The following is a 9,707-nucleotide window of genomic DNA, read 5'->3' as shown; positions in this document are numbered from 1 at the left end:
GTTCTCCGAAACCATATAACTAGATTTACCCAAAACCATGGAGAATCGTTGTTCGAAGCTTGGGAGAGATATAAGGAGTTGTTACGAGCATGCCCACATCATGGTTTAGAAAATTGGTTAATCATTCAAACCTTCTATAATGGACTTCATTACAACACAAAGATGACCATCGACGCTGCCGCAGGCGGTGCTCTGATGAACAAACCTTGTCCTGAAGCTAGTGCCCTCATTGAAGATATGGCTCAAAACCATCAATCATGGGGACTCGAACGAGAGACAGTTGAGAAGAAGGAAGCCCAAGGAGGAGTGCATGAACTAAGCTCTAGACACATGATGCAAGCTAAAATGGATGCATTAGCCCTTAAAGTCGAGCATATGTACACGAACCCGAATACTGTAGCCGCAGTTTCGTCGGATTGTGAGATATGTGGAACCCAAGGACACCAATCCGCAGAATGCAGTCTATTGAACGAAACCCACTCCGAGCAAGTGAACTACACCCAAGGGAACCCATATTCGAATACCTATAACCCTGGATGGAGGAATCACCCGAACTTCTCCTATAAAAACAATAACCCTATTCAAAATAATACACCTCCGAGACCTAGTTATCAAGCCCCTAGATCAAATCAACCTATGCAACATGTACCACCAAAACCGAGCCTTGAGAAAATTATGGAAAATTTTATCACCACTCAAACCCAACAAAACAAGGAGTTCATGAATCAGAACATTCATGTTAACGAATTGATTACTCAGTTAGGAACCAAGGTTGACCAAATAGTTACTCATACCAAAATGCTTGAAACCCAGATCTCTCAGGTAGCTTTAAACCAAGCCCCTCAGACTACACCTGGAGGATAATTCCCTGGACAACCTCAACAAAATCCGAGAGGACAAGCCAATGCCATTACCCTACGAAGTGGGAACGCTTATGATGAGCCACCAAACCCAAGATTAAGTGAACCCGAAACTTCTAAGGAATGTACCAAACCCCCGGACGAAGTAAAGGAACTAGAGGAATCTGAAAACCAGGAAGGTCGAGAGAAAGGAGAAGAACCTAAAGATAAAATTTACGTACCACCCCCACCATATAAACTACCTATACCATATCCCCAAAGACTCAAACAAACCCAGATCAATAAACAGTAGCAAAAATTTATTAAAGTTATAGAAAAACTTCATGTAGAAATCCCTTTCACAGAAGCCATCACCCAAATACCTTCTTATGCAAAGTTTCTTAAAGACATCCTTACCAACAAACGTAGACTTGATGATCCGAAGCCTTTGGAATGTAATGCTATTTCCGAGGACAAATTAGCAAAGAAAGATAAAGATCCTGGAAATTTCTCCATTCCTTGCCTTTTGGGTAATCATGTCATCGAAAAAGCTTTTCTAGACTTAGGAGCTAGTGTGAGCTTAATGCCTCTAGTAGTTTGTGAGAGATTAAACTTAGGAGAATTACAACCCACTAAGATGTCACTTCAGTTAGCCGATAGATCTGTCAAATATCCGATAGGCATTTTAGAAGATGTTCCTGTTAGGATAGGTCAACTATTTATCCCTACTGATTTTGTCGTCATGGACATCAAAGAGGACAATGATATACCAATCCTTCTAGGTAGACCATTCTTATCAACTGCAGGAGCCATAATAGATGTCAAGAAAGGAAAGTTGACATTTGAGGTAGGTGACGAGAAAATAGAATTTATACTTTCAAAATTTCTTATGGCACCTGTGATGGGAGACTCGTGTTATGCCTTAGATATCATTGATGAATGTGTTAGAGAATTAGAACAAAAAGAAATTATTAAGCTACCATCAACCCCCATAAAAGAAGATGATGACTTTAAAGAACCTTACATCAATGATAACCTTTACGAATGTTTATCCCTTACTCCAGATCCTATGCCATGCCCTAAGAAACCAACCTTAGAACTTAAGGAATTGCCTAAGAACCTGAGATATGAGTTCCTCGATGAAAAGATGAACCGTCCAGTTATAGTCAGTGCTACCTTGAGCCAAGAGGAGACGAACCAACTTTTAAACGTTTTACGAAGATATCCCTCAGCCTTAGGATATAATATCTCTGACCTGAAAGGTATAAGCCCATCCGTATGCATGCATCGGATTTCGCTCGAAGAAGATTCAAAACCCTCTAGGGAGCATCAGAGAAGAATAAACCCTATAATGAGTGATGTTGTTAAGAAGGAAGTTCTTAAGTTACTTGAGGCAGGTATAATCTATCAGATCTCGGATAGTAAGTGGGTGAGCCCTGTGCATGTAGTACCTAAAAAGGGAGGCATCACAGTCGTGCAAAACGATAAAGGCGAACATGTAGCAAAACGTTTAGAAGGAGGATGGCGGATGTGTATAGATTATAGAAAATTAAATAAAGCAACTAGGAAGGACCATTTCCCTTTACCGTTTATAGACCAGATGTTGGAGCGTCTAGCCAGACACTCTTACTTCTGTTATTTAGATGGATACTCTGGATTCTTCCAAATACCTATTCACCCCAAAGATCAAGAAAAAACTACCTTTACATGCCCCTATGGAACTTTTGCCTACAGACGAATGCCTTTCGGCCTCTGTAACGCCCCAGCTACTTTCCAACGTTGCATGATGTCAATCTTTGCAGATTACCTAGATGGTATCATGGAAGTGTTTATGGACAATTTCTCGGTTTGCGGATTCAATTTTCACAATTGTCTTGCTAACCTTGAGAAAATCCTGGAGAGATGCGTGGAGGTGAACCTCGTGCTAAATTGGGAAAAATGTCATTTCATGGTAACCAAAGGAATAGTTTTAGGACATATAGTTTCTGAAAAAGGTATAGAGGTAGATAGAGCTAAAATAGAAGTTATAGAAAACCTAAAACCACCAAAAACCATCAGAGAAGTCCGAAGCTTTCTTGGACACGCTGGATTCTACCGGCGTTTTATTAAGGACTTCTCTAAAATAACTAAACCTTTAACCGGACTTTTAATGAAAGATGCTGAATTCATTTTCGATGAAAAATGTAATGACGCATTTAATCTTCTAAAGCAAGCATTAGTATCGGCACCCATTATGAAACCGCCCGATTGGTCGGAACCTTTTGAGATAATGAGCGATGCTAGTGATTATGCAATTGGAGCCGTTCTAGGACAAAGAAAAGATAAAAAATTACATGCCATTTATTATGCCAGTAGAACCCTAGATGCTGCCCAACTTAATTACGCAACAACCGAAAAAGAATTACTCGCTGTAGTTTTCGCTATAGACAAATTTAGATCTTATCTAGTAGGAGCAAAAATTATTGTTTACACCGATCATGCTGCCATTCGTTACCTATTAAGTAAAAAAGATGCCAAGCCCAGGTTACTCCGATGGATTCTATTACTACAAGAATTTGATTTAGACATAAGAGACAAAAAAGGCATTGAAAATGTAGTAGCCGATCACCTTTCTAGGCTAGAACATCTAAAACCTGAACTAGTACCCATAAATGATGATTTCACCTATGATAGACTGATAGCTAAAGTAGAAACCATTGAAGATAATAACCTAGATCCTTTTGAGCACCCCCAAAATTCCTTAGCAATAAGTAACGTACCCTGGTATGCAGATTTCGTTAATTACCTAGCTGCTGATATAGTACCTCCTGATCTTGACTATCATCGCAAGAAGAAATTCTTCCACGATGTGAGAAACTTCTATTGGGACGAACCACTCCTTTTCAAAAGGGGTAAAGATGGCATTTTTCGCCGTTGCGTTCCAGAGGAAGAGGTAAATAATATTATCGAGCATTGTCATTCTGCACCTTATGGTGGACATGCGAGCACCTCTAAGACATACGCCAAGATTCTTCAAGCTGGCCTATTCTGGCCTACCATGTGGCGTGATGTCTATCCTTTCATTGTCAAGTGTGATAGATGCCAACGCACTGGAAACATTTCAAGACGTGATGAAATGCCTCTAAGAAACATTCAGGAAGTAGAACTCTTTGACGTATGGGGTATAGATTTCATGGGACCTTTTCCACCATCCTTAGGAAACAGGTATATCTTAGTAGCTGTAGACTATGTGTCTAAGTGGATTGAAGCTATAGCTGCACCCACAAACGACACTAGGGTAGTAACCAAACTATTTAAAAACTGTATATTCCCTAGATTTGGAACACCATGTTTAGTCATAAGCGATGGAGGATCACACTTTATATCGCGAATATTTGACAAACTTTTAAGAAAATAAGGAGTTAGGCATAGAGTAGAAACACCATACCACCCACAGACTAGTGGCCAAGTAGAAGTATCTAATAGGGAGATAAAACAAATCCTAGAGAAAACTGTTTCTATTTCTAGGAGAGACTGGTCTCAGAAGCTTCAAGAAGCATTATGGGCCTATAGAACCGCTTTCAAAACCCCTATAGGAACTACTCCTTACCAACTAGTCTATGGAAAATCTTGTCACTTACCATTCGAGTTAGAGCATAAAGCCTATTGGGCCATTAAAACTTTGAATTTAGACTACCTAGCCGCTGGAGAAAAGCGTATGTTGGACATTCATAAATTAGAAGAACTTAGGCAATCTGCCTACGAAAATGCAAAAATATATAAAGAGAGGACAAAAGCCTATCACGACAAAAGAATAGTAAAGAAAAACTTCAATGTAGGCGATTCTGTTCTCCTTTTCAACACTAGGTTACGACTCTTCCTTGGAAAGCTATGTTCAAGATGGACTGGTCCTTTCGAAGTATCCAAGATTCTGAGATCCGGAGCCGTAGAAATCAAGAACGATACCTATAGTCCATTCATTGTAAATGGACAAAGACTGAAGCTCTACGAAGGAGGAGACATTCCAGCATACTACTCGAGCCACACCCTGATTGATCCACCGATTCATACTACTACAGGTGTATAAATTCTGATCGTCAAGCTAATGACGTTAAACAAGCGTTGCGTGGGAGGCAACCCATGGTTTTTCTTTTCATTTTACTTTTTTTCGCATTTATTTACATTTATTTTTATTTTTATTTTATTTTATCTTATTTTGCATTGAGACTAAAGTTTGAATGGTTTGTATTTTCAGGATCACTTTCCTAACTTTTACAGGATGCAGGGTTTTGATGACATGCATGTTGCCTATAGAGACAATGCTCAGAGGGAGCGCTACATTGCTTTATACCAGCGCCCTATGGCACCCACACGTTACCCTGATCAGCATTGTATGGAGGCACTGGGTATCGAGCCTAGTATCTGATTCCTTAGCCACCAGCTCCACTGGGACGAATTTGCTGATGACTTGAGTAACACATATAGGAACCTGACTTTGGAGTTCCTGAGTTCATTCGACTACGACCCATATTCTGGACCAGATGGGTATGTTGCTTTCAGGCTCTTTGGAGTTGAGTACTCCTTCAGCCAGAAAGAGTTCGGCGACTTATTAGGTTTCCAGACTACTCCTGATGCTATCCCGGAGACACCTTTGGGATATTTCCTGGGTAAGGAAGTGGAGAAGTTTTGGAGTGATATATCAGGTGGTGGCAGCCAGGATCCATCTACACAGTTATCTTATGTCATACATAACCCAGCCTTCAGATATTTTCATATGATATTAGCACATTCCTTCCTGGGAAGACCGGATGCAGAGACACTACTAAGTGAAGAGGAGATCTTCCTATTATTTTGCGCATCCCAGTCTCTCCCAGTAGCATGTGGGAACTTTTTATTGAATAATCTCAGCGGTATCTCTAGATCCACCGAAGGAGTCATCCATGTTGGTGGAATCATCACACAGATTGCTGTCGCTTTAGGTCTGTCTCGCAAGTTGTTGCATCTTCGGACCTATTGTGGATATACTACCATGGACATCGATTTCTGTTTGACCAGAGGATTGATGAGGAGAGCCTCTTTCCACCCATGTCAGTTCCGACTGCTAGTCGACAGCGAGGCCATCCATTACTTCACATTGCCAGACCCTATGATGACCAGTGTGCATGATCCAGCGAATTGGAGTTATGCTCTAGAGGGCCAGGGAGAGACCGTTGAGGAGCCGAGATCGCCCCCAGTTGCTGAATACACACCTGCACCACCATCTCCTAGAATCACTGTTCTCTCTAATAATCATTCATTGCAGACACCCGACATACGCACCCAGATTGCTGAGTGCCGTAGAGAGATTGCAGAGCTTAGACAGGAAGTGGCGGACCTAACTTTACAGATAGGAGTGTCTGATCTCACCCATGCTACTGAAGCCGGTTGTCTATATCAGGAGATCGCAGAGCTCAGGCAGGAGATAGCCGTGCTCCGTGGATCCACTCAGGCAGATGACATCCCTAATACCTGATCTCACCGTCTCGCTTTATTTATCTTTTATATATTTATCGTATTTGCATTACTCATTTTATATTATCGCATTTGGATATTATATAAACTACTACTATACATTAGTGTTTCTATTTTTATCTATATATGTTTTATATTTATTTTAATTGCATTTTATTTTTTCAGTTATTTCTTTATTTATTTATATTTAATTTCTGTTTTTGTTTTTGTTTCAGTTTCACTTTTTATTTTCGTTTTTACTTTTATAAAATTATGCAAGTCAAAGAAACTAGGAGAATCGCAAGACAAATGCTATCCAGACCCCTCAAAGCCAAAAGACAAGCGAAGCCCAAACCAAAGGACCAAAATCTGGCCCAGCCAGATTTTGCCTTGTGGCGCCCGCCATAGGACCTGTGGCGCCCGCCACAGCGTCTGTAAATGGTCGGGGCAAACCACTTTTCTTCACCATTTTTGCAACTTACAACCTCCAAAACCCATTTTTTCACCTTGGAAAAAAGCCCTTGAACCCACAAAAAGCTCATACTTTCCTAACCATCATACCACACAAATCATTAATCTACTTTCCATTTTCGATTTCATCCGCCGGATTTTGTAAAAATCCAACCTTTTCACCAACCACTTCATCTTCTTCATCCACATTTCAAGAGCATTGAAATGGAGTTCAACGGATTCATTCTTCGAGGAGGGAAACCAGGGGAGAGACAAAGAAAAATCATTGAACGGTTGCAAAATCGGGAAATTCTCCCGACAAGGTATGTTGACGAAAATTGTTTCTATACTTTAGGTATCTACCATAGCGTTTTTCATTTATTAGACATCTTAGGTTTGCATAATTTCTTTATCAACAAAGAACCCACCTATGAGCGGCTGACAATCGAATTTTTAAGTTCCTTAATTTATATTGTCAACCCTAACACTGCTAGCACAGTCGGTACTGTCCAATTTAGAATGTTTGCTGTTGAATACCAATTCAGTACCGATGAACTAGCCAGTCTGTTAGGGATCCCTCATGGGGAAGGTGCTATTTGTGAGGCCCATTTGGATTCCGAATGGTCTGTTGAGGTATTTTCCTTCTGGGAGCGTTTATCAAACACTTCCATTAACTCTTTTGAAGGAGTTCTTGCCTTAACTATCCATAACCCGGCCATCAGAGTTTTTAGATATCTGTTGGCATGCACTACTTTTGGCCGGGAGAATCCAAATAAGGTTAATGCCAAAGAGCTTCTATATTTGCAAGGAAGCCTCACAAATAGGAGAATTAATTCGGTTCCGTTCATGCTCGCCCATATGATTTTAACTTTGAATAAGGCGGGACCGATTTCTTTTGATGGATTGATTACGTCTATTGCTCGGGCACTTAACCTGAACAATGAGATGGCTACCCTAGACCCCTTACCTCCTCGCACAATTAACTTAAAATTTCTGAGAGACATGAAATTGTGCCGTTCAAGGAGAGAAGGAGGTTATACACTTATGATTCATGGTGTAGCCATCCCATCTGTTATTCTACCTTGCACTAGACGTACAGATATACGTGATGAGAGGAATTGGACCTACGATTTAGATGCTCCACCTGTTTTGGGTCCTCTTCCTCCTAACATTCCTGATGAGGCGGGACCAGACACTGATGATGAATATGATCGGAGAGAGAGATCTCTCGTACCACATGTGTCCCCCTATCATCCTTCACCACCACACACCGCACCATATTCTTCTTCTGCAGGTACCACTCCTGGCTTCTATATTACAGAGGAGATGTGGCGTGACCACCTGGCTAGAGAGCAAAGGCATGACGACCTACTCTCTACCATCCAGCAACAAATGACGGATAATATGAACTTCATGTAACAATCACAACGGAGGACAGACAGGTCCTACGACACTGTTCTACAGTCTCTGCAAGTGATCACCGATACGCAAGCTCGTCAACAACAATAACACCAGAGACACATGGTACTAATTGAAGCCACTCAAGGTTCCATTATAGGTAACCTTCGAGAGGTGAGGACCACTCAGAATGCCCTGCAGGCGAGGATGGATCAGAGAGACCGTCGTCGTACCCGATCCCGTCGTCCACCTCAGGATGGCGAGGGCACTAGTGGTCAGCAATAGGTTGCCAGGTAACTCTTCCCTTATCTTATTTCAAAACATTGGGGACAATGTTCGATTTAAGTGTGGGAGGAGCATTTATCATTTTCCTTTTATTTTCAGTTTTATTTTCAGTTTTATTTGTTGTTTTTAGACTGTTTATTTCCTTTTAGTTGTTTAATTTCCCTTTTAGTTGTTTATTTTGCTTTTTAGTATAATGCATGAGTCTGACGAGTCACCAAATATAGTAGATCCTTAGTACAATCCTACCTCCCCATACCTTTAGCCCCACCAAAAAATTTTGCAAAAGAAAATAGTGTTATTTCGTAAGTTTTCAGGTTTTAAGGACATGTTTTGAGTAAGGATGCGGTGACTTGGGAGAACTTTGCGAAACATCAGTATCTATTTTAGCACCATAAGTTTCGTAAATATAGGAATCATTCCCGAAACCCCATATACCATGGCCTTAATCATCATTTCCGTATAAGTCCTTAGTAGTTTATCTCAGCAGTCAGCTCCGGCCTACGCATCCTCTACGTAAGGGACCGATGCAAATAAGTGAATGATCCAGAAAAAAAAAATAAAAAAATAAAAATAAAAATAAAAAAAAAGAAAGCAAAAAGGCAACTCCGGTATAGGTGACCCTCACAAAGTCATTTAAAGCAACGAATTGTAAAAAATTGCTACAAAAAAAAAGACAAAGAAAAGCAGTACCCACTGCCAGTTGGTTCAGAGGTATCTGGCATTGAACTCGGTAGGGCGGATTACGATCCGATCCCCCAAAACTACAGTTGGGTCCAATAAAAGGGTTTACACATGTTTATGTGCCAGAAACCCCAAGCTCTGATCATAATCACTAACAGGCCACTCTACTATGAAGCATGTACGGATAACGGGTTTAATGTGATTGCGCCTGAATGAAAAGGACACAAAACAGATGAAGAGCCAGGCCTAGGTATTGTGGGATAATATGAGTTGGTTAATATAGGAATGAAGCTTATGTCCGTATTTGCGGATTAGTGTCATCATGATACCCTTAGTTCACTCAGTTAGTACCTATCACTGCATCCCGACTTGAACTTGGAATTTTTACCTGAAGCACTCGTTTACACAAATTTTCTTTTATGAGCTTTTTGTTTTGCTTGAGGACAAGCAAAGGTTTAAGTGTGGGAGAGTTTGATCACACTAAAATTTACGTATTTTCGACTCCGATTTCGCATGTATTCTAGTTGTTTTATTATCATTTTATTGTGTTATTGCTATGTTTTTCTTTGTTTATAGGTTTTTACT

At 40.5% G+C, this 9,707-nt stretch overlaps 1 non-coding gene across 1 annotated transcript; it reads right to left on the bottom strand.

The window, feature by feature from the left end:
- Positions 1–107, bottom strand: LOC127124818 (small nucleolar RNA R71). Its single transcript, XR_007804292.1, has one exon. It is a non-coding gene; the product is annotated as a small nucleolar RNA R71 (small nucleolar RNA).
- Between the last annotated feature and the right edge of the window lie 9,600 nt (positions 108–9,707).

This window comes from Lathyrus oleraceus, chromosome 2 (assembly GCF_024323335.1).
Source record: "Lathyrus oleraceus cultivar Zhongwan6 chromosome 2, CAAS_Psat_ZW6_1.0, whole genome shotgun sequence".
Classification (NCBI taxonomy): Eukaryota; Viridiplantae; Streptophyta; class Magnoliopsida; order Fabales; family Fabaceae; genus Lathyrus; species Lathyrus oleraceus.
This window is presented reverse-complemented; position numbering and strand designations above follow the sequence as displayed.